This window comes from Pantherophis guttatus, chromosome 5 (genome assembly GCF_059756535.1).
Source record: "Pantherophis guttatus breed Tessera chromosome 5, ASM5975653v1, whole genome shotgun sequence".
Classification (NCBI taxonomy): domain Eukaryota; kingdom Metazoa; phylum Chordata; class Lepidosauria; order Squamata; family Colubridae; genus Pantherophis; species Pantherophis guttatus.
The window spans coordinates 81,931,510-81,959,204 of record NC_142067.1 but is presented as its reverse complement, the minus strand read 5'-3'; the positions used below and the strand labels follow the sequence as shown (position 1 = coordinate 81,959,204).

Genomic DNA, 27,695 nt, shown 5'->3' with positions numbered 1-27,695 from the left:
TGGCCGGCCCCAGAAACTTTTGCCGGTGGCTTGGAGAAACATTCGGCAGCCCGGTGACCCTCTTTCCCACATTTGAAACAGGTGAAGGGCTTTGACTTGGGTTTGAATTCGGTCTTCCTGCCAATCATCTTGGGTGCCCCCTTATGGTGGAAAGAGGATGACTGGTCCCCCATCCGCCTGCCTCGGAGTTCGCTCCGTCTCAGCTCGATCTCTACGTCCTCAGCTACTATGTACCATCTATCCAAATCATCGGGGACCCCCATGCTTCTGCAGTCTCGATATATCTCTTCATTCAGCCCATCCTTGAAACTCTCCAAAAGAGCCATTTCTGACCAGCCTGTCATATAGGGTGCCAGTTCACGAAACACTTGGATATACTCTGCCACCGGCCTCCGGCCCTGCTGAATGCTCTTCATTCTGAGTCTCGCCTTTCGTTCAGCTAAATGGTCTTCAAAATGCCTTCTAAGGGCCCTCATGAACTGGTTGTAATTTCTCAGCAAGAGGGAGTTGTTATTGTGGAGAACCACCATCCACTCAGCCGCTACTCCCTCTAGGGCATTCGCAACGCTTCTGACTTTAGCCGCCTCTGTTTCGTAGTCCTCCCCCCAATCCTGCATGTGGTTCCACACTTGGGTCAGGAAAAATCCCAAGGCTTTAGGATTCCCATCAAACTTCCCAGGAAGGGGGGGGGATTTTTGGCTTTTTACGTCTGTGGGGGGGGGCCTGCAAGGGTGGGGTTCTCTGGCCGGCTGCATCTCTCCCTCGAGCGGCCAAAGCCTGGGATGTTCCCTCCTCAAACTCTTCCTCTCCCCTGCAGGCTGCCTTTTCTGGCTCCCCCCTGGGGTCTGCTTCCCCCTTCTCCACAGGAATTTCAAAAGACTCACAGTTTTTCCTGCTTTCTTCCACATCACGGATAAGCTGCAAGGCTTGGTCTATCATGAGACGTTCCTTCTGCTGTTGCATCCACACTGCCTCCTTTTTACGGGGTCTGGAAGTCATCACTCCCCGGGGGTTCTCCCCCCAGTCCGGCAGTCTCCCCACTCCTTTGGACCATCTAGCTTCCTCCGGCTCCAAACGGAGTTTTTCCAACCATTCTGCAGTTTCTCTTTCCGACTGGAGGGCGGTTGAACTCGCTGCCCCATCTTCCCTTCTTCATCACTCCCTCGATCTGACGTACTTTGGATTTTCAGTCCCCTCGGTTTTTGTCCGGGATGACTGGTTGTGACTTCCAGCTTAATGTCAGGTATGCTTCCTTCAGTATCCAGGAAAGAAAAACCCAAACTCAAGCATTTTGAAGAATTTAGTACTTTTACTGAATATGAAATGAATAGCAACCCAGTTAAAGCTGGAAGTGAGCAAAACGCGCGAAATGCATCTACTAAGCTTCTCCCCCCACCCCCCCGTGTTCATAAATCATTAGCCAATCCAAAGGTCTTCCAAAGGTCAGGTGGCAATACGTCTGGCAGCGTCATTCATCAGGAATGTAGGGCAGTTGGTCAGCCGTCCCCTTTTGAAGATTCAGTTTCGTTTCTCACGAAGTCCCATCCTACAAGGAAAAAAACACCTCCTGCTCCCTTCCCCCCCCCTTTGCTCCATAACTAATCCCTCCCCGTTTCTTATGGCAGCTGAAGCAGGCAAGCTGAGGCTGACAGGAACACAAGCAGAAGACATCCGAGATCTGAATGAATGAAATAGCCTTATTAAATACTTTGTTCTTTACATACAGTAGTTTATGCACTGTTCAAACAACTAAAGGGAACACAAAACTGAGCAGCATCCTGAGCTCCAGTGTTGTGACATCCTGAGTCCTGAGCTGCAACATCCTGGGTAATTGGCTGGGTGTTGTAGTATCCTGAGTTTTAGTATTGTAATATCCCGAGTTCTGTGATGTATTGTCTTGAGCAGATGGCTGTGATGCAACATCCTGGGCTTTGGTTTGGCTCCGAGTCTGAGGTCTTGTCATGTGCTCATGGCGTGTGTTAGTTTGCTTTGTGTGGGGATCGGAGGGGGGCGCAGCAGCTGGCGATGCCGCCGCGGTCCGGCTCCTGGATGGTGGCTGCATTTCATCTATAGGATGGGATTGGGTTTGAATCTGGTGAGGATGATTGGTGGTGGCATCATGTGTTATCCTGTTCTGTCCCCGTCTCCACACACACATAAACACAGTCAGCCGAGGGTTAAGAAAGCACTTGGCACGCACACAGGTTGTTATCTAAAACTTGGCAGCTATACGAGCATCGACTGCCAAGGGCTTTACTTCATCAGATAAACAGAAAATACATACAAATTGCAAATAGTCCAGTTCCAAACAAGAAAACTTTCGGCAGCTTTAAGCATTGTTCAAGTGACTAGCCAGAGTTAGTTTTTGTCCGTCACAGAGTCTTAAATGGCCACCACACTCTCTTATACAGTCTCTGGGGTGTGGTCCAGTGACTCAGTTATAATCCCTGGCACGCCTCCTTAACTGCTGCAACCGTTTATCACGCCTTCGTTGACGTGGATCCAGGAACGACAGATCACCTCCCTCGCTCTCATCGGAGGCACCTGGCTCCTGACTAATCTCCTCTTCCTCGGCCGGCACTTGAGGCAGTGCCAGAGGGGAGGGGCCTGGAGAGAGAGGCCTGGCCGACTCCTCTTCTTCATGTTCGGAGCCTTCTTCCTCCGATGAGATAGGCTCGGAGGGCGGGGCCACAACATATCCTGGGTCTGGTGTCAATGTTTGTGGCTGGGGCTCGTTTGTTGACTAGGGCTAGTTTCCAGATGTCTGGTAGGCGGGAGGTATCGTCACGTTTATTCATGTTATGGGGGTATTTCTCTATTTCGATGGCTTCCATAATTATTCTTTTGTTGAAGTGTTCAGTTTAGGAGATTAATTTGGTTCCTTCAAAATCAATTTCATGTCCTGTTGTTATAAGGTGCTGGAAAAGGGAGGAAGTTTTTTCTTCTTTTCTGACTGCATTCTTGTGTTCTGCAATGCGTGCATTTATTCTCCTATTGGTTTGTTCAATGTATGTGGCTGGACAGATTTTGCATGGTATTTCATAGACTCCTTGGTTTTCTAGCTGGATCTTGTCTTTGGGGTTTCTTAAGATGTTGGCTATTTTTTGGTCAGGGCAGAAGGTTGTCTTGATGTTGCGTTTGTGGAGAATTTTGCTGATTTTATCTATGGTGCCTTTGATGTAAGGGAGGAAGGTGATGCCGTTGTCCTGTTCTGTGTCTCGGTTCTTGGGGGGGGTTGTCTCCCTTTGGATTAGGTTGTTGATTGTGTTTCTTTGGAATCCTTTGGAGATTAATATGTTTGTGAGAGTGTGTAATTCAATTTTCAGGTGGTCTTTGTCAAATGAGAGTCTTGGCTATGGAGTTGATCTGTGCAGGGTGGTGATATGATTGAGTGTTTAAGTAGCAGTTTGTGTGTTTTTTTTTCTGGTAGATGGTGTGTTTACTGAGACACCTGGTCTACCCCAACATGTGGGAGGGGGCATTCTGTAAGCCCAAGTCTCCCTTTATTTCTTTATCAGCAAAATATAAATTTGGTATAAAATGGTTTGTCGTGAATGTGACTGTTTGAGGGCTCCTGGGTTGGAGCTGAAAGGCAAAAGGGAGCAGAATGCCCCCTCCCACATGTTGGGATAGACCAGGTGTCTCGGTAAACACTTTATACATACATATATACATACATACATAAATACATAAATACATACATAGCTCAAAAAAATAAAGGGAACACAAGCAGAAGACATCCGAGATCTGAATGAATGAAATAGCCTTATTAAATACTTTGTTCTTTACATACAGTAGTTTATGCATTGCTCAAACAACTAAAGGGAACACAAAACTACTTATGTAACGAACAAAGTATTTAATAAGGCTATTTCATTCATTCAGATCTCGAATGTCTTCTGCTTTATTTTATTATTTTTTCTTCTGCTTTTATATTATTTTATTTTTTTGAGCAATATATATATTATATTAAGTCATACTCATATTAAGACCTATTTAGTGGCGATAAAAGCAGCAAAGTGTGATTACTTTTCCGCTCTTATTGCATCGGCAGATAATCGCCCAGTCGCCTTGTTTAGAGTGACCCGCTCCCTCCTACATCAGGGAGCGCGGGAGGACCCCTTGCAAGGGCAGGCTGAGGATTTTGCACAGTATCTGCACGATAAAATCACTCAGATTCGGGAAGGCTTGGACTCTGACTGGGTAGATTCCGGCGGGGTAGCTGAGGCGGGTCTCGAGAATGTTATCTGGGATGAGTTCGAATCTGTGACACCTGAGGACATGGACAGGATTCTGGGGAGGTTAAACGCAACCACATGTTTATTGGACCCGTGTCCCTCCTGGCTGGTACTGGAGATTATGCGAGGCTGGCTCCAGAGGATTATAAATGCTTCTTTGGGGGATGGTTTTCTGCCGCCTGCTTTGAAAGAGGCGGTGGTGAGGCCCCTCCTTAAGAAGCCTTCTCTGGATCCGGCTGTTATGGCTAACTACCGTCCTGTCTCCAACCTTTGCTTTATTGCGAAAGTTGTTGAGAGTGTGGTTGCGCAACAGCTCCCGCAGTACCTGGATGAAACCGTCTATCTAGACCCATGCCAGTCCAGCTTCAGGCCTGGGTACAGCACAGAAACGGCATTGGTCACGTTGGTTGATGATCTCTAGAGGGTTCGGGACAGGGGTTGCTCCTCTGTTCTGGTCCTATTAGATCTCTCAGCGGCTTTTGATACCATCAACCATGGTATCATGCTGCACCGTCTGGAGGGATTGGGGGTGGGAGGCACCGTGTTGCGGTGGTTCTCCTCCTATCTCTCCAACCGGTCGCAGTCTGTGTTGGCAGGGGGGCAGAGGTCATCCTCGAGGCACCTTGTTTGTGGGGTGCCACAGGGGTCGGTCCTCTCGCCACTCCTGTTCAACATTTATGTGAAGCCGCTGGGTGAGATCATCCGTGGATTTGGGGTGCAATGTCATCCGTACGCTGATGACACTCAGCTGTACATCTCCACCCCAAACCACCCCAACAATGCCCTTGAAGTGATGTCCCAGTGTCCGGAGGCCGTGTGGGTCTGGATGGGGAGGAAAAGGCTTCGACTCAACCCTTCCAAGACCGATATAGCCAACTGGCGCCATCGCTGGCTATTGGGGGCGAGTCATTGACCCCCACAGAGGGGGCTCGCAACTTGGGTGTCCTCCTGAACACACGGCTGTCTTTGGAAGAGCATATGACGGCCGTGGCCAGGGGGGCTTTTTATCAGGTTCGCTTGATACGCCAGTTGCGCCCCTTTCTGAGTTGGGATTCCTTATGCACAGTCACTCATGCTCTCGTCACTTCTCGCCTGGACTACGCTAACACTCTCTACATGGGGCTCCCCTTGAGGAGCACCTGGAGGCTCCAGCTGGTCCAGAATGCGGCTGCGCAGATGATCATGGGAGCGACATGGCTGCGCTGGCTCCCAGTGGTCTTCCGGGTGCGCTTCAAGGTGTTGGTTCTCACCTTTAAAGCGCTCCATGGCTTAGGGCCAGGGTATTTATGAGACCACCTTCTGCTACGATAACCTCCCACCGGCCAATACGCTCTCACAGAGAGGGCCTCCTCAGGGTGCCATCAGTCAAGCAATGTCGGCTGGCGGCCCCCAGGGGGAGAGCCTTCTCTCTGGGAGCACCTGCCCTCTGGAACGAGCTACCTCCCGGAATACGGCTGATTCCGGATCTCCGCACTTTCCGTAAGGCCCTGAAGACGTTTTTATTTCAGCAAGCTGGCCTGGCCTGAATAGGTTTTATGGGTTAGTTTTTTAATTGTATTGCTAGGGGTTTAAAATTGGGGCAGCCATTTAATTTAATTTATTTTTAATTATTTCAACTTTTATATTGTATGTTATTTTAATTCTCGGCTGTTCACCGCCCTGAGTCCCTTCGGGGAGAAGAGCGGGATATAAATTTAATAAATAATAATAATAATAATAATAATAATAATAATAATAATAATAATAATAATAATAATAATAATAATAATAATAATAATAATAATAATAGATATGTATATTTGTCTTCTTAAGTTTTCGCAGGTGTGCATATGCAAAAAATTAAAATCTCGGGTGTTTTCCCACGTCATTATAAATAAGTTGGTTAAAATATTTAAAATCCTGGTTAAAATCCCAGCTTAAAATCAGAGCTAGGAGCTCTAACAGCTAGGAGGAGGAAGCAGGAAGAAAAACTGTTGTCCTCCAATCGGAACACAGAGTTGCAGGCTAGCCAGCATACGTCAGCAGCAGCAAATATAGATAAGCGACAGCTCCAGCCCCGCAACAGAGAACCCATAGCTTCTACATGAAACAGAGTCTGAAGATGACAGGGTTGTGAGCCTGTCGAAACGTTGCTTTAAGAAAAACTTTTAAAGTCACTGGTAGGATTTTAGCTGAGGTTTTAAAGGACCTTGCAGAGTGCTCTGTAAGGATTTTTAGAAGATTTTAAGCTGGGATTTTAACCAGGATTTTAAATATTTTAACCAACTTATTTTTAATGATGCAGGAAAACATCCGAGATTTTAATTTTTTGCGTATATGTATATGTATACGTATACGTATATATATAATTTTTTGCGTATATGTATATGTATACGTATACGTATACGTATACGTATATGTATATGTATATATATGTATATAATACTGTCCATTTTGAATACGTAGTGGAAAGAGGAAACTTGAGAGTTCACAAGGTTGATGCTATTGCTTGTATGCTATGTCCTGGATAGAAAGAAGTGAACTACCAATAAACTTTTCTGTCATCCTTACCACTTTCTGCACTGCCTTCCTGTCTGAAGCAATAATGCTTCCAAACTAGACAGTAATGCAATATGACAGGATGCTCTTGATTGTCTCTCTATAGAAAATGGTAAGGATAGGGGAAGGAAGATGAACTTTTCTTATGTGACACAGAAAATGCAGGCCTACCCTGATAGCTGCACATCCAGAAACTAGATGCTGCTAATCACCCACACAGGTGAATCATTAATACATAGAGGTGTGTTGCTGTGCCTGCTTTTTTTGAAATTGACAATGATCTCTTTAATTTTTCCTACATTTAAAATGAAGCTGTTTTTGTTACACCAGTTCACTAAACCTTCTACTTCCTTGCAGTAAGCACCCTCGTCATCTTGAATAAGGCCCACTACTGTTGTATCATCCACATACTTCACAATATGATTGGTGGCAAACCTAGCACAACAATCATGGGTCAACAGGGTGAACAACAGCGGACTTAGGACACAGCCCTGAGGAGAGCCTATGCTCAAGAAAATGGTGTGAAAAATATTAGTCCCAACTCACATACTGTATATTGGGTCCTATCAATATGAAAATCAAGAATCCAGTTGCACAAAGGAGTATTAAAGCCTAAAAGGCCTAGTTTATTTACTAGATGCTGAGGGATGATTGTATTAAATGCCGAACTGAAGTTGACAAACAGCATTCGCACATGAGTGTTTCTTCTTTCCTCTAAGTGTGCCAAGCTCAGATGGACAACAGAAGAAATAGCATCCTCTGTAGAGCAATTTGGACGGTAAGCAAACTGAAGCGAGTCAAATGCTAGAGGGAGGCAGGATACAATAATGTCCTTTATCAGCTTCTTAAAACATTTCATTATGATGGATGCAAGTGCAACTGGATGGTAATCATTGAGACCTGTAATTGTAGACTTTTTGGCACTGGCTAAATAATTGCCGTCTTAAAACATAATGGGACCACTGCTTGCTGCAGTGAAAGATTGAAAATATCTGTGATAACACAAGCTAACTTGTCTGCACATTCCCTAAGAACACGCCCATGGATATTATCTGGGCCTGTTTCTTTCCTTTTTTAAAAACAATTATTATATTTTTTTATTATTATTTTTTAAATATACATCCATATTGTGTGTGGACAGAGTTGGTTCTGGGTATCATTTATATTAATCTAATTCGCAGTAACAATATTAGTAATCTCTATCACATTTATCAAATTTAAGTAATCCTCATTATATTATTTAAACATACATAAAACATAAAATGCCTAACTCCTCATTTCTATCTTCATCTATATGTTTCTTGTTCAATCTAAACATTTCTCGATTATGTATAGGCAAAGTTAGTTCTGGGTATCATTCATATTAATCCAATTCACGCTAACTTTAGTAATCTCTATCACATTTATCAAATTTAAGTAATCCTCATTATATTATTTAAACATACATGAAAAAAAAGCCTAACATCTGTAATCTTCTAATCTTTCTATCTATTATTTTTATTCATTCTATAACAATTTATATTGTAATATTTCCCTTATCTAATTTTAGTTCTGCCTCTTTCATCTTACAATCAGGTTACTTTAATATTTAAAGGGCAATTATTTCTATCCATCATCTCTTCTCCTCTTTAGTGCTTCAATTCTTATCCATTTTTTAATTCGCCTCCCACACTCCTCATGTTTGTCTCTATCTTCATCTATATCTTTCTTGTTCAATCTAAACGTTTCTCCCAGTACAATCTTATACTGACAATTCTTCCAGATATCTGCCCATGTCCCAATCTCCTTATCAAAAGTATCTTCCTATCTCTCCAGTTGTTGATTTGTCTGTTTTATTTTCTTCGGTCTTTCTCCCTTTATCAGCTGATATGTCAGTCCTATTTTTTGCTCCAGTCCTTGATTTATTTGTTGATATGGCCAATCCATCTGTTCTCTCCACTCCTTTTGCTTGCCATTTATCTGGTCTTCCTCTTTGTCGAGCTGTTGCTTCATTTGCTGGTTTTTCTAATCCATATTTTTTCCCTGTTCATATTCAGTTTGCTGGTTTAAGTAATCCATTTCATCTAGACTTTCTGTTGCTTCCACCAGTTCATGGGCAGTTTGATCTTTGTTCATTGTTCTTTGCAAAATGTTTTCCATTTTCTCATCCATACCATCAATAAAATCCATAATATTTTGGAACAATGAAGTCATCCCATTAAAAAGTCCTCTCATTTCCCCAGCTGTTTAAACTCCAGTTATAGTAGCAATAAAAGTGAAATAAACAATAAAGCCACAATCTAGTTCAGAAAGACTCCAAATTTCCAATCATTAGTAAATGTGGTTCTCCTCTCAAATTTCCATGCTGCCTTTTTTCCAGCAGATATTTATTTCACTCAAAATCTATTTCTTTCAAAACAAAGTCAATTATTTAAATGAGCCAGTTCCAGCATTTACTCAATACTCTGATAGTTCAAAGTATTTTCCAAGTTGTTTAAGTCTGCTCTGTGTTTTTAGTCTTTTATTCTAGCTTCCCAGAGTTCTCTTTTTGTAATTTTCCAGAAGTCTAGGAGTCACTTTTCCCTTTGTCAGTAGATGGCACTCTCAACTTACTTTTCAGCATAGATCTCTCTATCAAAAATATTTTCTTTCACTGCTTAAACAGTAATATTTTTGAGAACCTCTTCTCTAGGATTTTTTTGTTTTCCTTGGGGTAATTTTTAAAGAAATGAAAAATCATCTCATCCAGAAACAATCTATGTTCACTGTTCTCTTTGCTCCTACATTTTCTTAGGTGTTCTGGCTGTCCCCAGCTTCATGTCAGCCATGTTGACTGCTGCTGCTCCTCATCTTCGGATGAGGGGGATTTTCCAAGTCAGGGAGGAGAGATGCGGCTCTCCTTGACCTGCAAGGTGCCCCGCTTTACTTCATCACCCTACAGGGTGGCTATGGCTCCTTTCAGAGCCCTCCGATGGGGAGAGCTCGGAGTGGGGCCACAGAGCTCATGGACCTTGTCTCCGACACCACCAAAAGCACAGCTGGAAGTCTCTGTGCCTGTTCCTTTCCAAATGTTAACTTTCTGCAATGTTCTCGGACAGAGGTAGTATCAAAGCTAAGCACTTTCTCATCAGGATGGGGCACAGCTTTCCTCGCAGGAGTGCTATTTGATGCCTTGAATCTTCCAAACAATGTATTCAGCTCATTTAGAAAGTCTGTGTTGCCCTTGCCATATGATGGCGCTGCCTTATAGTCTGTAATGGCCTGGATGCCTTGCCACATACGCCTGGTGTTCGTCGGGTCCTGAAAAAAGTTCTGAATTTTCTAACTATGGGCTTGCTTTGCTCTTTTTATGGCACTTTTCAAATTGGCTCTAGCAGTTCTAAGTCACAGCATATTGCTGGATTTAAAAGCCACGTTCTGTGGTTTCATCATCTTGCAAACCTCATATGTCATCCATGGATTTTCATTCTCCCTCACAACAATGTTTTTAAGAACACAGATATCCTCAATGCACTTTTGAATATATGTAGACACAGTGATGGCATACTCCTCCACATTTATACATTGGTTATCTGTTGCCACTTCTTTAAACATGCCCCAATCCATGCACTCAAAGCAATCTTGTAATCTCTCCACCCAAACCCTCATCTGCTTCACTGTTATCAGATTAACAGATTAACAAAGTTGGAAGGGACCTTATGGGTCATCTAGTCCAACCCCCCGCTCAAGCAGGAGACCCTACACCATTTCTGACAAATGGCAGTCCAATCTTTTCTTGAAAGTCTCAAGTGATGAAGCTCCCACAACTTCCGAAGGTAAGCTGTTCCATAGGTTGATTGTTCTCACTGTCAGAAAGTTCTTCCTCATTTCTAGGTTGAATCTCTCCTTGATCAGTTTCCATCCATTATTCTTTGCCTGGCCTTCAAGTGCTTTGGAAAATAACTTGATCCCCTCCTCTGTGTGGCAGCCCCTCAAATATTGAAACACTGCTATCATGACTGCCCTGATCCTTCTCTTCTCTGCTCAGCTATATTTATTTATTTATTTATTATATTTATTATATTTCTATACTGCCTTTCTCCCGTAGGACTCAAGACGGTGTACAGTCAAGAAAAATATAGACACACAAACATCATAAAATTGTTAATTAAAATTATTACTTAGTTTGGTCAATTAAATAAAACCCAGAATTAGATAACATTTAAAAAATCATTCACATGTTCGTATGTTTAGCCCCGCCTGTTGGAACATCAGGGTCTTGAGGGCACGGCGGAAAGCACGGAGATCAGGGATATTCCGTATCTCCGGGGGCAGTTCATTCCAAAGGGTTGGAGCCCCCACAGAGAAGGCCCTCCCCCTGTGAGTCGCCAGTCGACATAATTTGACTGACGGTACCCTGAGTAGTCCCTCCCTGTGAGAACGAACTGGTCGGTGGGAGGCTATTGGTGGCAAAATCTGAATCTGACTGGACACTGGTAAGAGCTCATATTAGGAATTACCTAGTGGCGATAAAAGCAGCGAAATGTAGCTATTTTGCTGCTCTTATTGCATCATCAGATAATCGCCCGGCCGCCCTGTTTAGGGTGACCCGCTCCCTGCTCCACCAGGAAGCGCGGGAGGATCCCTTGGAGGGTAGAGCCGAGGATTTTGTTCAATATCTGTATGACAAAATCGCTCAGATTCGGGAAGATCTGGACTCCGACTGGATAGTCTCAGGGGGAGGGACTGGGGCAGGTCTTGAGAATGTTATCTGGGATGAGTTTGATCCTGTGACCCCTGAGGACGTGGACAGGATTCTGGGTAGACTGAACGCGACCACTTGTTTATTGGACCCGTGTCCCTCCTGGTTAGTGCTGGCTTCTCGGGAGGTGACACGAGGCTGGTTCCAGGGGATTATAAATGCTTCGCTGGGTGAGGGGGTCTTTCCTGCCGCCTTGAAAGAGGCGGTGGTGAGGCCTCTCCTCAAGAAGCCTTCCCTGGACCCGGCAATGTTGGTAAATTATCGTCTAGTCTCCAACCTTCGTTTTGTGGCGAAGGTTGTTGAGAGTGTGGTTGCGCAACAGCTCCCCCAGCACCTGGATGAAACGACGTATCTGGATCCGTTCCAGTGGGGCTTCAGGCCCGGGTACAGCATGGAAACGGCATTGGTCGCGTTGGTTGATGATCTCTGGAGGGCTCGGGACAGGGGCTGCTCCTCTGTCCTGGTCCTGTTAGATCTCTCAGCGGCTTTTGATACCATCGACCATGGTATCATGCTGCACCGGTTGGAAGAGTTAGGGGTGGGAGGCACTGTGTTGCGGTGGTTCTCCTCCTTTCTCTCTGACCGGTCGCAGTCTGTGTTGACGGGGACAGAGGTCGACCCCAAGGCCCCTCATATGTGGGGTGCTGCAAGGGTCGGTCCTCTCACCTCTCCTGTTCAACATTTATGTGAAGCTGCTGGGCGAGATCATCCGTGGTTTCGGGGTGGAGTACCATCAGTACGCTGATGACACCCAGCTGTACATCTCCACCCCAGATCACCCCAACGATGCCCTTGAAGTGATGTCCCGGTGCCTGGAGGCCGTACGGATCTGGATGGGGAGGAACAGGCTCAGGCTCAACCCATCCAAGACTGAGTGGCTGTGGTTTCCGACGTCCCGATATAGCCAGTTGACGCCATCACTGACTATTGGGGGCGAATCATTGGCCCCCACGGAGAGGGCTCGCAACTTGGGCGTCCTCCTGGATTCACGGCTGTCTTTAGAAGAGCACTTGACAGCCGTGACCGGGAGGATTTTTTATCAGGTCCGCCTGATTCGCCAGTTGCGTCCCTTTCTGGATCGGGAGTCGTTACGCACGGTCACTCATGCCCTCGTCACCTCCCGCCTGGACTATTGTAATGCTCTCTACATGGGGCTCCCCTTGAGGAGCACCCGGAGGCTCCAACTGGCGCAGAGTGCGGCCGCGCGGGTGGTAATGGGAGCGACATGGCGCTCCCATGTAACACCTCTCCTGCGCGAGCTGCACTGGCTCCCAGTGGTCTTCCGGGTGCGCTTCAAGGTTTTGGTTACCACCTTTAAAGCGCTCCATGGCTTAGGGCCTGGTTATTTACGGGACCGCCTACTACCACCAATAGCCTCCCACCGGCCAGTACGCTCTCATAGAGAGGGACTCCTCCGGGTGCCGTCAGCCAAACAGTGTCGACTGGCGGCCCCTAGGGGGAGAGCCTTCTCTGTGGGGGCACCTACCATCTGGAATGAGCTCCCCCCGGAGATACGGAGGATCCCGGATCTGCGCTCCTTCCGCCGTGCTGTGAAGACCTTTTTATTCCATCAAGCGGGCTTGGCCTGATCTCTTCCCTTTTTAAATACGTAAATTTTAATCTGTTTTTAAATTATTGGGGTATTTTAATTTGTCTGGGCCAAATAATTTAATTTGATTTTATCGGGTTTTTAAATTTTGTGTATTTATGTATTTTATTGTTGGCTGTTCACCGCCCTGAGTCCTTCGGGAGTAGGGCGGTATACAAATCAAATAAACTAACTAAACTAAAAGACGGTCTCATAGGTACCCAGGTCCTAAGCCATGGAGCGCTTTAAAGGTGATAACTAACACCTTGAATCGCACCCGGAAGACCACCGGGAGCCAGTGCAGCTCGCGTAGGAGAGGTGTTACATGGGCGTAACGAGCTGCGCCCATAATCACCCGCACGGCTACGTTCTGGACCAGTTGGAGCCTCTGGGTGCTTTTCAAGGGGAGCCCCATGTAGAGAGCATTACAGTAGTCCATACGGGAGGTAACTAGGGCATGAGTGACTGTGCGCAAGGCTTCATCCAGAAAGGGACGCAACTGGTGGATCAGGCGAACCTGATAAAAGGCACCCCTGGCCACGGCCGTCAAATGATCTTCCAAAGATAACCGTGAATCCAGGAGGACACCCAAGTTGTGGGGCCTCTCTGTGGGGAGCAAGATCTCATCCCCTATTGTCAGTGATGGTACCAGCTGACTATACCGGGACGCCGGAAGCCACAGCCACTCGGTCTTGGAGGGGTTGAGTCTGAGCTTGTTTCTCCCCATCCAGATCCGCAAGGATATATTTGCCAGTAATATGCCAGCTATATGCCAGTTCCTGTAACCATTTTTCATATGTTTTACTCTCCAGTCCCCTAATCATCCCGGTTGCTCTCCTCTGCACATTTTCTAGAGTTTCAACATCTTTTTTTATAGTGTGGTGACCAAAACTGGATGCAGTACTCTAGGTGGGGTCTTACTAGGGGTTTATAGAGTGGTATTAGTACCTCACTTGATCTTGATTGTATCCCTCCGTTAATGCAATCCTAAATTGGCTTTTTTGGCTGCCGCTGCACATTGCTGGCTCATATTTAGCTGGTTGTCCACTAAGACTCCAAGATCCCTCTCACAGTCACTGTTATTAAGACTGGTTTCACCCAGTTTTAGTTTTTCTTACCTAAGTGTAGGACTTTACTTTTCTCTACATTGAATTTCATTTTGTTATATAGGGCCCAGTGTTCAAATCTGTCAAGATCCATTTGGATCTTGAGCCTATCTTCTAGGGGATTGGCTAATCCTGCCAGTTTAGTATCACCTGCAAATTTGGTAAGTTCCCCTTTTATTCCCTCATCTAAGTCATTTATGAAGATATTGAAGAGTACTGGGCCTAAGACGGAACCTTGTGGCACCCCACTGCTTACTTCTCTCCTTGTAGACTTAAACCAATTAAGGAATACTTGTTGAGTACTGTTTGTCAGCCAGTTGCAAATCCATCTGTCCCACTTTTTTTTTTAAACAATTTTTTTTTATTTTTTTTAAAACACATAAACATACAAAAATCTTTTCAGAACGAGCCACTGATCCGGTCATAAGTAGGTACAATTACTAATTCCTCTTTAACAAAAGCTTTCCCCAAATCCTCGCTAATTACCATAAAAAAAAAGAAAAAAAGAAAAAAAATCCTAACATATCATTTTACACAAATCAATTACCTTCTATTATTTCATCACAAATCTTAGTTTTCAAATAACACAACTTAATTTTCTCTAACATTATTGCCCTAAATTCTATCTGAAAAAAGAAAAAATTCTTAAAACCCATTACACTAATCTTAAAATCCTTAATTCAATATCATTTCAATTTCTTTTCCTTTTAATATGGATGAATATATCTTAAAGACATAAATCAACAAAATATTTACACAGTATTTTAACTGTTAGTATTTATCATCTTCATTTTACTATTTATCTCAGCTTAACCCTTTTAATCACAACATAATCATTTCATTATTAGTATCAATTCCACCATGGTCATCTTTATTTCTAAAAGTTTATCCCAGTATATAATCTTCCTCTTAATCATCCTCTTTTGGCTGTTAATCACAGCATAGTCTCCTTAGGTTTTACTGTTATTCCCAGTATAATCATCGTTTCTGCTGTCAAACCCAGCATAATTTTCTTAATATTTTACTGTTATACCCAGTATAATTCTCTATGTTTTGTTGTCTGTCCCAGCATAATCACCTTGGTTTGCTGCTTATCCCAGCATAATCACCTTTTTTTAAAATTTTACCATCCATCAATACATTACTTGTTAATATTCAATCACATTATCATTATCACCTTTATAACAATTTAACATTGAGGCTTAGTTCTTACTCCAAACACTTCCTTCTATAAATTAGTAAATTTCTGTTAATATATTCTATTCCTCTCATACTCTTACTTTTTTCTTTATTTCAGCTTTTTACATATTATATCAAATTCTACTCATATTCATATTCATTTTTATTAATCTATGAAAACCTCCCTTTTATTATTACTGACCATCTATACCTTGCTTTATTTTTAATCACACTGTTTCTATCTTCTTTTTTCCAGCCATGTGTATATCATTCCTCCTTTCCTTGTCTGTAACATATATTCCATTTCAGTTTCAAAGTTCACAATTTAATTCTCCATATATCAATTTAGTTCTTTTTCTTACTTCTATTTCAAACAAATTACATCAATTTTCTTTTTTTGTTCCTGCGCCATTAATTTCTTTTGTTCCGGCGCCAATTAGTCCAATTATAAGAGTTCCATCATACTTTCCCTTTTTTTCAACAAAGTCAAATCGTCTGCAGACAAAAAAAGAACAGCTCCATCTCCAAAATCCCACAGTTGTTATCTGAAGTATTCACAATGTTCCCAAACAAGAAGTCAGTTACAATGTTTCTTTTTAGACCAGAAGGTGTCCCTTTAAAACCCACAATTTCCTTTAATCATGCAAATTGCCATTTTGTTTCAATTATATAACATTCCAGCCCAATTCTCTCCTTCTTCTATGTTTAAAAAGTAGTAATTCTTCTTTACCTTCTTTTCTTTAAGAGTCTAATTCAAATTTAAAGTTGTTCAATTTTGAACCAAGTCTCAATGTTTATTTTTCAAATTTAGTCTATTCAGATATCAATTTTCAATCGGGTCTTTTTCTTTTCTTTTAACAATTTCATCTTAAAATCTTCTATGCCCCTTAGCTCTGCAGCTGCTGATTTAAAGCTAGGGGTCTTACAAAGTAAAAAGCCATTACTTCTCTTCTCTTCTCCTCTTCTGCGCATGCGCAAGATGGCGACTTCCCTGTGATCCCGGTGATCCTGGGGGGATGATTATGGCTCCAGGGGGCCTTTGGAGGGCTGAATTTCGATCATTGCACCCCTGGCCCAGCTGGAGGAGTGTCGGGGCTCTCTGTTGAGGGGTCTCCGGCTTCTCAGAGTGTCCTTGAGGCTCGCTGAGACCGTAGGACGGCGAGAGCGGCCCGAAGGAGGAGGGGCGGTGGCAGACTCTCCATGCGAAGGTGGCAGAGCCAGGATGATGGCGTCAGCGCCGCGGCGGTGGCAGCGTGCGGCACCCTCGCCGGGATCCTCGCCAGCCCAATCCGCCCTGGACATGTGCTAGGGGCGGAGGGGGGGCGAGGTGAGGGCAGGGAGGCTGGCGGCGGTGGCGATGCTGGCGGCGTGGAAATGGCAGCCGCCGGGACAAGGAAGAAGCCGCCACAGTTTGGAGTGTGGGAGCGTCGGAGAGGTTGCTCGCTTGTTGTGTTGGATCTCCTGGGTGACCGTGGGGCGTTGTTTGGCCCCTTGGTCGTCCCAGAGACCTCCATGAGGATTTATGGAGGCTGGGCGAGGCAAGCAGCATGGTCACAAGGAAGATCTGGGAGGGGTTGGGGAGAGCTGGACTATGACTGAGGGGTTCTCCCCCTGTGGCGTTTGTTGCCTCTGCTCTCCTTTTTCACCCCCATCCCCTTGAATGTGGTGATGCCATGCTGCGTATGCCTGCTGAACAATCATCTCCGGGTCTAGGTGCCATCTTGACCTCCCCGGAGTTAATGACGGTTATGATCTCCGCTGTTTGAGCCTGTTTGGACTATGTGGACTGACCTGATCCCATTCTTCCCTCCATTGAATGGAGGTTTACATCTGGGGATTCAAGTCTTGGTGGAGTGGGTCTATAGCTGCTGTCTCAATTCCGGCTTTTTGGACAATCGTGGTTGACCAGCCGCCGTGAGAGGGGGGCTGGGTCACCCTCTGCCGGATCGAAACAGCATTTTACTCCTGCCATTGCCGTGAGAGGGCAATGAGGTCCCACATGCTCCATTGGAATTCTATTGAAGTCCGGCATTTCACTCCTTCTGACTGTGATAACATCAAATTGGCCCCTGGCTATTGGCCATGGACTATCACCTCCCTTTGATGTTCAGATGTACTTGGTGAATGACCTTCGTGCCCTGCGAGATTCCCCCCTCTCGCAGGTCTGTCCCTCTTCGTTATCGAGGGCCTATCTTGATGACGGGCATTGGAGCCCCGAGAGATGGCATGCGGCAAAGAAGAGTTTGAGGGGTTTTTTAAGTGGGTTTTTTAGTGGGTTTTTAACAAAAATTTTAAGGGGTTCGGGGGGGATTAGGGTGGGTTCTGGGGAAAATCCACTGGGTTCAAGACCAGCCTCAGCGAAGGGCTACGACACTAGGGACGTAGAACCGGAGGTCGGGGAGGGGGTTGGAGTTCGATTTAAAGAGGGCTGTTCCATCAGTATAGTGAGTGGGAGGGGCAGATATGGCGAAAGCTGGGGACCACATCATGTTCAGGGAATGCGCACTCGCTATCTTAGAGCGATTGCACACTCCGGTCCCCAATGCTTTTCTCGTTCCCCAGGTTGTCCAGATTCTCAGGGCCAGAGCCTTCAGCTGATGTTATGCAACGCCAGGTCCGTTGTTAATAAAGCCCCCCTCATTCACGATCTTATTCAGGAGGGGGAGGCGGACCTGGCGGGCATTACGGAGACCTGGTTGGGCCAGGAGTGGGGAGTCCCCCTCGTGGATATATGCCCACCAGGCTTCCATGCATTTCATCAGCCGAGGGCTCAGGGCAGGGGTGGGGGGGTGGCGGTTATTATAAAGGAAGGTCTGGATCCAAGGGAGACCACTGTTCCACAGATAGCCAGATGTGAGTCCCTCTTTGTGAAGTGGGGTCGTGGAGTACAGATGGGCTTGTTGGTCACGTACCTGGCTCCCTGCCACGTGGCAACGGCCCTGCCAGAGCTGCTTAACGTTATAGCCGAGGTGGCGGTGGACACCCCCAGACTTGTCATCATGGGGGATTTCAACCTGCCATCTATCGGTGAAACGTCTGAAGTGGCTCGAGAGTTCATGGCTTCCATGACGGCCATGGACCTTACTCAGTTAATTCATGACCCCACTCACACAGGGGGACACACTCTGGACTTAGTTTTTGTCTCTGGTCAGTGGTTGAGTGGCCTTGATATAGGGGATATAGCCATCGAACCCTTGTCATGGTCTGACCACTCGCTCCTTTGACTGGACTTTCTAACCACTGCACCCCGCCGCAGGGAGGTGGGACCGACCAGGTGGTTCCGCCCCAGGTGCCTGATGGACCCTGATAGGTTCCAGATGGAGCTTGGGCCATTTCCTGAGATTCTGGCTCATGACTCGGCTGAAGACCTGGTGGCCGCCTGGGATAGTGCGGCTGCTGGGGCCTTGGACTGAGTCGTGCCTTTGCGGCCTCTGACCCGGCACCGAACTCACCTAGCTCCTTGGTTCTCTGAGGAGCTTAGGGAGATGAAGCGCCGGAAAAGACGCCTGGAGAGTAGTTGGAGGACCAGCCGCTCCGAATCTGACCGAACACTGGTGAGGTCTCATATTAAGACCTACCTAGTGGCGATAAAAGCGGTGAAAACTAGCTATTTTGCCGCTCTTATCGCATCATCAGATAATCGCCCGGCCGCCCTGTTTAGGGTGACCCGCTCCCTCCTCCATCTGGAAGTGCGGGATGACCCCTTGCAGGGTCGAGCTGAGGATTTTGTGCAGTATCTGTATGACAAAATCGCTCAGATTCGGGAAGGGCTGGCCTCTGATTGGGTATGTCTGGACGGGATGACTGAGGCAGGTCTTGAGAGTGTTATCTGGGGGGAGTTCGATCCTGTGGCTCCCGAGGACATGGACAGGGTCCTGGGATGGCTGAACGCGACCACATGTTTATTGGACCCGTGTCCCTCCTGGTTGGTACTGGCTTCCCGGGAGGTGACACGAGGCTGGCTCCAGAAGATTGTTAACGCTTCTTTGAGTGAGGGGGTCCTGCCGGCCGTTTTGAAAGAAGCGGTTGTGAGGCCCCTCCTCAAGAAGCCCTCTCTGGATCCGGCTGTTTTGGCTAACTATCGTCCAGTCTCCAACCTTCGCTTTGTTGCGAAGGTTGTTGAGAGTGTGGTGGCGCAACAGCTTCCCTGGTACCTGGATGAAGCTGTCTATCTAGACCCGCTCCAGTCCGGCTTCTGGCCTGGGCACAGCACGGCAACTGCATTGGTCGCATTGGTGGATGATCTCTGGAGGGCCCGGGATAGGGGTTGCTCCTCTATCCTGGTCCTGTTAGACCTCTCAGCGGCTTTTGATACCATCGACCATGGTATCATGTTGCACCGGTTGGCGGGGTTGGGGGTTGGAGGCACCGTTCTGCGGTGGTTCTCCTCCTACCTCTCTGACCGGTCGCAATCTGTGTTGACAGGGGGGCAGCGGTCGACCCCGAGGCACTTTGCTTGTGGGGTGCCACAAGGGTCGGTCCTCTCGCCCCTTCTGTTCAACATTTATGTAAAGCCGCTGGGTGAGATCATCCGTGGCTTCGGGGTGGAGTTCCACCAGTACACTGATGACACCCAGCTGTACATCTCCACCCCAGGCCACCCCAATGATGCCCTTGAAGTGATGTCCCAATGCCTGGAGGCCGTGCGGGCCTGGATGGGGAGAAACAGGCTCCGACTCAACCCCTCCAAGACCGAGTGGCTGTGGCTTCCGGCGTCCTGATATAGCCAGCTGATGCCATCGCTGGCTATTTGGGGTGAATCACTCGCCCCCACGGAGAGGGCTCATAACTTGGGCGTCCTCCTGGACGCACGGCTGTCTTTAGAAGATCATTTGACGGCCATGGCCAGGGGGGCTTTTTATCAGGTTCGCCTGATACGCCAGTTGCGCCCCTTTCTAGATTGGGACTCCCTACGCACAGTCACTCAGGCACTCGTCACTTCCCGCCTGGACTACTGCAACGCTCTCTACATGGGGCTCCCCCTAGGGTGCACCCGGAGGCTCCAGCTGGTCCAGAACGCGGCCACGTGGGGGCTTATGGGGGCGACGAGGTGCTCCCATGTGACACCTCTCCTGCGCGAGCTGCATTGGCTCTTGGTGGTCTTCCGGGTGTGCTTCAAGGTGTTGGTGACCACCTTTAAAGCGCTCCATGGCTCAGGGCCGGGGTATTTACGAGACCGCCTTCTACCACCAATAGCCTCCCACCGGCCAGTACGCTCACACAGAGTGGGCCTCCTCAGGGTGCCGTCCGCCAGACAATGTCGGCTGGCGACCCCCAGGGGGAGAGCCTTCTCTGTGGCGGCGCCCACCCTCTGGAACAACCTCCCCCCAGAGATACATACAATAACAGACCTCCAGATTTTTCATCAGGCCCTGAAAACCCATTTATTTCAACTAGCTGGGCTGGCTTGAGTTAAATTTTAAACTGATTTTAAATTGGAATTGTTTTAATTACGGCCAAAATATTTAATTATTTTAAACAGTTTTTAGATTTTGTATGTCTTGTTTTTACTTTGGCTGTTCACCGCCCTGAGTCCTATATTGGAGAAGGGCGGTATAGAAATTTAAACAAATAAATAAATAAATAAATACTCCAAACGTTGTTTCGAGCCTGGGTTGGTTGTCACTCACACGGCTTCAAAAGGCATCGCTCTTTTCCGCTTTCCTCCTGTACATCACTTACCCGGTTTGTCCCAGCTTCGTGGCAGCCACCATGGCTGTCGCCCCCCCACCGCCGACTCACAGAGAGCTCCCTCCGACCTCCGAGGAACTTGCCCATTCTTCTGGTCGTCTGAGGCGCTTCTCTTCTATCCCCGTCCCTGCAGGACGGTTCTGGTCTGAAGACCCATTGGCGGCGGTTCGGCAGCCGGGGTTTTCGCAGGGCTCATCAGAGCCCGCTATTTCCCCGACTGTCTTGCCATGACGTCAAACCGCTATCCCACTTTTTTCTAGCTTATGAAGAAGTAGGTTGTGGTCTACTTTGTTGAATGCCTTGCTGAAGTCTTAAGTATATAATGTCCACAGTATTTCTCTGGTCTACTAATTTAGTCACTATGTTGAAGAATGAAATAAGATTGGTTTGGCATGATCTGTTTTTAACAAACCCATGCTGGCTGCTAGTTTTTACTTTACTCGTTTCTAGGTATTGGCAGATCTGTTTTTTTATTATCTTTTCCAGTATCTTCTCGGGTATTGATGTTAGGCTGATTGTTCTGTAGTTTCCTGGGTCTGGGTTTTATATGCTAGGATATGCATCGCTGAGAGTTGGTCAGAAGAGTCCAGTTCAGAAGAGCCCATAACAGAGGTTGTATTCAGCCGGTTCTGACTGGTCCTGGAGAACCAGTAATTTGAGTAGTTTGGAGAACTGGCAAATACCACCTCTGACTGGCCCCGCCCCCCCATCTATTCGCTGCTTCCCGAGTCCCAGCTGATTGGCTGGGACTTCTTTTGTTGCCCTGCACACAGAGCTGGAAAGCAGGTTAGTGGGGTGGGAATGGAGATTTTACAGTATCCTTCTCTTCCCCTAGAGTGGGGTGGGGTGGAAATGGAGTTTTTACAGTATCCTTCCGCTGGAGTGGGGTGAAAACGGAGATTTTACAGTATCCTTCCCCTGCCACACCCACCAAGCCACACCTACCAAGCCACGCCCACAGAACCGGTAGTAAAAAAATTGAATCCCACCACTGGCCTATAAATACTATCATCTATGTTAGTCTGTTTATCAAGGAGGGTGAATTATCTAAACTGGAATAATGTTTGCTTTTTCTCTGATTCTTACTGCAGTAGTAGGGACTTAGGACAGGCACTAGTTGGTGCTTTTAATAGGATACAGTGTTATCAAAAGGCATGGCTTGGTGGTGAGAAATAATGGTCTTTAGTGCGGAAAAGAAATGTATTAAGCAATGTGGATTCAGTGGCTCAGATCCAGTTGAAAACAAGGGTCTCATCTTATTAAGCCTTGATCCATATGTGATTGTGATATATCAGTGATTTCACTGCAACTGCTGCCATAAAAGGATAACATTTCTTTTCTTCCAAGAAAAGGAACTGCTATTTTTATATGATTTTTAAAAATATGATGTAGCCTTCCTTAATTTGTTTGTATAAATGAATTCATCTGCAGTACCTCTTTATTTACTAGGTGAGATTCTCACAGTTAAATACTTTTCTTAGATTTCTTTTTTTGGTTCACCAATTTATCTCTTAGATTTATTTATTTAAGATGTAGATTGTATCTTTTTAAAGAACAGGTCATATTTATGAAGTATGAAGAGACTACCATGTTTCCCTGAAAATAAGACCTACCCCGATTTTCACGCCTACCCCTATTATAAGCCCTACCCCCCAAAATAAGCCCTAGTTAAACCTCACCCACTCTGTCCCACCATCTGTTTGCCCCAGCCACAATGGGGCAAGAGAGTGCACGGCACCACCTTGACCATCCCACAAACTCTGCCATTATCAAAATGGATCCCGGGTGCTGCGCTGCAATGGAGAGACGGGAAGTGGAGTGAGGGGAGGAGGAGGAGGTGATGAAGGAGAAGTGGGGAGAAGAAAAAGGAGAAGTGGTCGAATGAGAAGCCGGGCCATCCTGGCCAGCCAGGCACTGAAGCACTGCCACTGCTGCCACAGCAGAGTCCGTGTGCATGCCTGCCACCCATTCACCCCACTTCAGCCATGCTCTCCATGATGCACTGCAGCTGATCTGAGGCACGAGTGAAACCTGAGTCGCCTCATAGAGTGGGACGTTTTGGGATGTCCAGCTTTCTTTCCTGCTCTTCCATAGAGGAAGAGAAAGCCACAGAGTGCAAGCTGCCTCCAGAATCTGTGTCAGGGTGAGAGTGAGAGAGAGAAGCTGATCGTTGAGGCTCCAGCCAGCCCCCACCTGCCTGCTGTATTCCCTTATTCAGGGCAGGGATAGAAAAGAGGCAGTCTCTGCTTGCTCTGCCCCCAGCTCTCTTGACAGTGGTGGGTTTCACTTACCTTTGCTATCAGTTTGCTCACACGTGCACTACTTCTGCGCAAGTGCAGAAGCTTCTGCGCATGCACAGATCATATTTGATGACATCCGGGCAGCGGGTGGAGCCTCCCGCCACTGCTGCTACCAGTTTGCCCAACCGGAGTTGCCCAACCCACCACTGTCTCTTGACATTCAGGCCACCTTGCGGTGGCAGCACCAGCATCAGACAGAGGCATGAGGGGGAGGCATGCAATCCAGCCTGCCAGACATGCTGCAGAACAGCCTGTCCTGTCACAGCCATGGCCATGGCCACAGGCAGACAAAAACAGATGGGGCAGAGTGGGCAGGCGACCACGTGGTGCATCCGGTTGGATCATGTACCTGCCCCCCTCACACTTTTTCCTCCACCTACTGCTTGGAGGGCCAGGCCAGCAGTCACAATGCTGTGTCAAGGGGCCAGCAGGCTGCATCTGCTTCCTGTGTGCCTGGGGGAGGGGCACCCGGCCAGGCTGAGCCTTGTGATTAAAAAAAAGACATCCCAAAAAATAAGCCCTAGTGCTTATTTTGAAGCCCCCCCCCAAATATAAGACCAGGTCTTGTTTTCGGGGAAACATTGACCTTTTAATTTTTTGCTTAACATTAGGAAAGATATTTCAACACAGAACTGGGAACATTTGGTTTATAAGCAAATGTGTCAAAATAATCTAGATATAAAGGCAACGCTCAATAAAATATAAAAATTTACAACCCTTGCATCAGCTCACACTCCATAGTAAGAATAGTTGAACCTCAAAGGCCCAGCATAAAAGTTCCGTCCTCACAGATTCAAAGATAGATGCCATGAACCTTTGGGAACAAAATGGTTCATATCTCTTGCCACCCATATGTGGGGAGCTATGATCTGATTATAGGGCCACAAATGACTTTCAAAATACTCCACCATATCTTCAGAAAGAGAGAATGAGTTGATGATTTCTTCAATTTTTTGAGACGGAGAAGAAATTTTGTAACAATTCTTTAAAGGTAGCCTCCTCCCTATCAGTGATAGCTCCTAAAATGTGGGATGGCAGGGAGATTGCAGACATGAAACAAGAGATTAATGAACTTTTCTTGGGTAGCTCATATTTCAATAGGCTTAGACTCCGCTCATTAGAATTTTATCAAAATCATCTTCTAATTTTTTTTTTCCAAAATAGATTTCTTTCATCATGCTGAATGGAAACTAATCAGGGAAAACACAGAGATTTTCCTCTTTCCAGCACTGGTTGGTGAGGCTGCCTGTGCTGCACAGAACTCTGCATAGGGCCTTACTAATCCAGAATAGAAATCATATGCCCAATTTTTCAGGACATTGACAAACGTTTTGAAATCTTCCCCTGGCAGAAACAATTTAAAATGCCAATTACATTTAACCTGACAAAGAAAAGATTAAGGGAAAACATGATAGCCACCTTCAAATATCTAAAATTCTCTTGTGTGGAAGCGGAAGCTGAATTTTTCTTGATTGGTCAAGGCAGAATTAAAATCATCAGATAGAAACTGCAAGAGACATGATTTTGATTAAACAGGATGAAAAGCTTCCTAACGGGGGAATACTTTGCCTGAGGAAATTAAGGGTCTCCTTCACTTAGGGGTCTTAGTGATGAAGCTGAACCGTCAGATGTGCAGTAGCTTCATCCTGCATTGAATCAGAGGATTGGACTGCATGATGTCCAAGGTACTTTTTAACTTTATGACTTTAGGATCAGATAAAAAGCAGAGAAATTTAATTGTAATGTAAGTCTTTTTTTGTGGATATTTTCATGCAGGCACACATAACAAAATTCCTACAGTTAAGTCACTAGAATATTCTTTTTTAATTGCCCATATCTCCAGAATACGTTATCCCTTGCTAGGTCATGACTATGGTACTATCATGACTATGACATTTTGGTACTGATATTGAAAAAGTGTTCTAAAATCTAAGATCTAAAAAAAAATTCCTCAAGGAAATATACGGATATCTGGGATAGGATTTCTTTTGGACTATTGGAACAGAGGACGGGTAAATTATAAAGATCTCTTCCAGTTTTACTACATACTTACAGTCATGTCGCTTTCTTATAATGTTATAAAAGTGGATTGTCATTACCTTCTTCTGTGATTTTTTTTGTTTCATTGTTTTAAATGTCCAATTTAGTCCAGGAATCCATGATGGTTTCATTCAAAGCACTAAGCAGCTCCATTCTACTCCACTTTTTGAATTCAAACAGGATTGCTCAGAGTTGCCACCTAGAATGTATTTAAAAAGATAATTTCATAGAGTTTGAATACAATGGAACTATATGTGCATTTCTTTCACTAGTAGTAGGAAGAATGGAGAAAATTTCTCATATCATGTTAGAATATAGACAATTGCTTGTTATAACGGAGAAATAGGGATTGAGGCAGAATTGTAAGATAATATCCCAGAGGGACTTCCGGTGGCACCGCAGGCACCAAGGACGCTCTTTTCTTGAGCACCAGCCCTGCGATCTCGTAAAGCCGTTAGAACAGCGCAAATCAGCTGTCTAACAGCTTGGAAACTCTCCCCAGGAAAAGGGGAGGAAGAGAACAGATGGGCATAGGTAGAGCTCCCCAAGGAGCCCCAGGAACAATTCTGGGGCTCGAAGGGTGAGAGCTCCCTGGAAGCCTGACAGAGCTCCGGATCTGGGACGTTTCTGCTTCAAGCAGAAGAAGACACCGCGACCACCCCTGCAAACAATGCTTGGAATAAACACCATTCGGAAACAGGCTGAGCAAACTCAGGAGAGATTAGATCTGCAAGTACTGAACTTTTAACTCCAAATGTGTATTACTTCCTTCTGACTTATTAAGGGGAGAAAGTGAAACCAAGATGGCAATTGAGCTTTAATGGGGCATGAAAGCGAAAGTTAAAAAGGAAGTTTCTTTTAGTGTTGGCAGCCCCTGTTCAAAATTAGAGATTTGTGCTTTAAAAAAAAAGGAGAAGATCAAAGATTACAGCAGCGATTTTTTAAAAAAGGACTGATTTCTGGATTTGGTGGATTTATTGTTCTGGCAGCTGATTAAATTTAAATTGGAAATTAAAAGTGGCTTCAAAACAAATTAAGGCTATTGTCCCCAAAAGTGCTGGGACTTCGCCAGCTCAAATGTCCAGATTGCAATCTCTCTCTGTTCCAACGGAACCAACAATATTAATATTTGAAATGCTTCAGGAAGCCCTCAAAACACAAGCCTCTGTTACAGAAAAAAAATTGCTTCAATGTTTCAGGAGCAAACTCAAGAGGTTGCTGAAGAGATAGCTCACGTCAAAGAGACTATTCAAAAACAAAACCAAGAAATTAGAGAAGATATTATCTTGGCAGTACAAGGATTGGCAGGACATATTGAAGCAATAGATGAAAAAGTGGAAGAAATTAAGCAGTCTAATGAGAACTTGGAAAATAAAATGGGGGAGGTCCAGGACAAGATGGAAAGAGCGGAGGCTGATGTGATAATGATACAATATAGAGACATGGAATTTGCTCTGAGAATAAGAGGCCTCAAGGAAAATAAGCAAGAGAATTTGAGAGAGATCTTTTCAGAAGCATTTGCACAGATAATGGGAGATCAAAAAGCAAATTTTGGCACTTCCAGTTTGCTGTTTGTTGCTGCCAGACGTTCCTTTGGGATCGTCAGCTTCCACTGCCTGTCAGAGCCGCCTTCACAACGGAACGGCGGCTCGAAAAAACTCCGTTTCCATGAGGAAACGGAGATAGAGCCGGCAGGGGTGGGTAGAACTCTCTGCGGAGTCCCAAAAGTTTTTTTTTACTTTTGGGACGGAGCGGATGAGATGCCCCGTATCCCCAGCCACCGCTCCGGGCTTTGGGAGACCTCTGCTGATGCAGAGCCAGGCGTCAAAAGCAAGCCTGCAAATTTAACAGACTACTCAAAGAAAATGTGAGCTGGACCTGTAATATTGAACCGCAAGTATTTTACTGATTTTTTAAAAAAGAAATTACTTAAGAGAGAGGAGGAGAGGAAGGAGGAGAAAAAAAAGCCTTTTAAAATGGCGTTGGCTGGAGGAGAGGCTTCCGTTTTCTATTACTACAATGTAGCGGAATAAATACCACTGGCTACATTTGTAGACAAAACTTCGCTCCTGTGTCTTTCTCTCTCTTTTTTTTTTTTCCCTTGGAGACCTGATATTGTTGTTGATTGGAAAGAAGTCCTTTTTTCTTGCTTTTTTTTAACAAAGCCTGCCTGGGCGGAAACATGGCACTGAGACTCATAAAGTCAGATAAACAAGAAGGGGGGGGGGATCCCCCCACCAACAACTTAAAGGAACAAGTCTTAATTCTTCAGTCTCAGAAACCTGATTTTAATAT

General features: G+C 45.7%; 1 protein-coding gene across 2 annotated transcripts in view; it reads left to right on the top strand.

Annotated features, from left to right (window-relative positions):
* The window catches only part of NHS (NHS actin remodeling regulator), a 540,422-nt gene that overhangs the window by 191,644 nt on the left and 321,083 nt on the right, over positions 1-27,695 (top strand). The window lies entirely within an intron of this gene.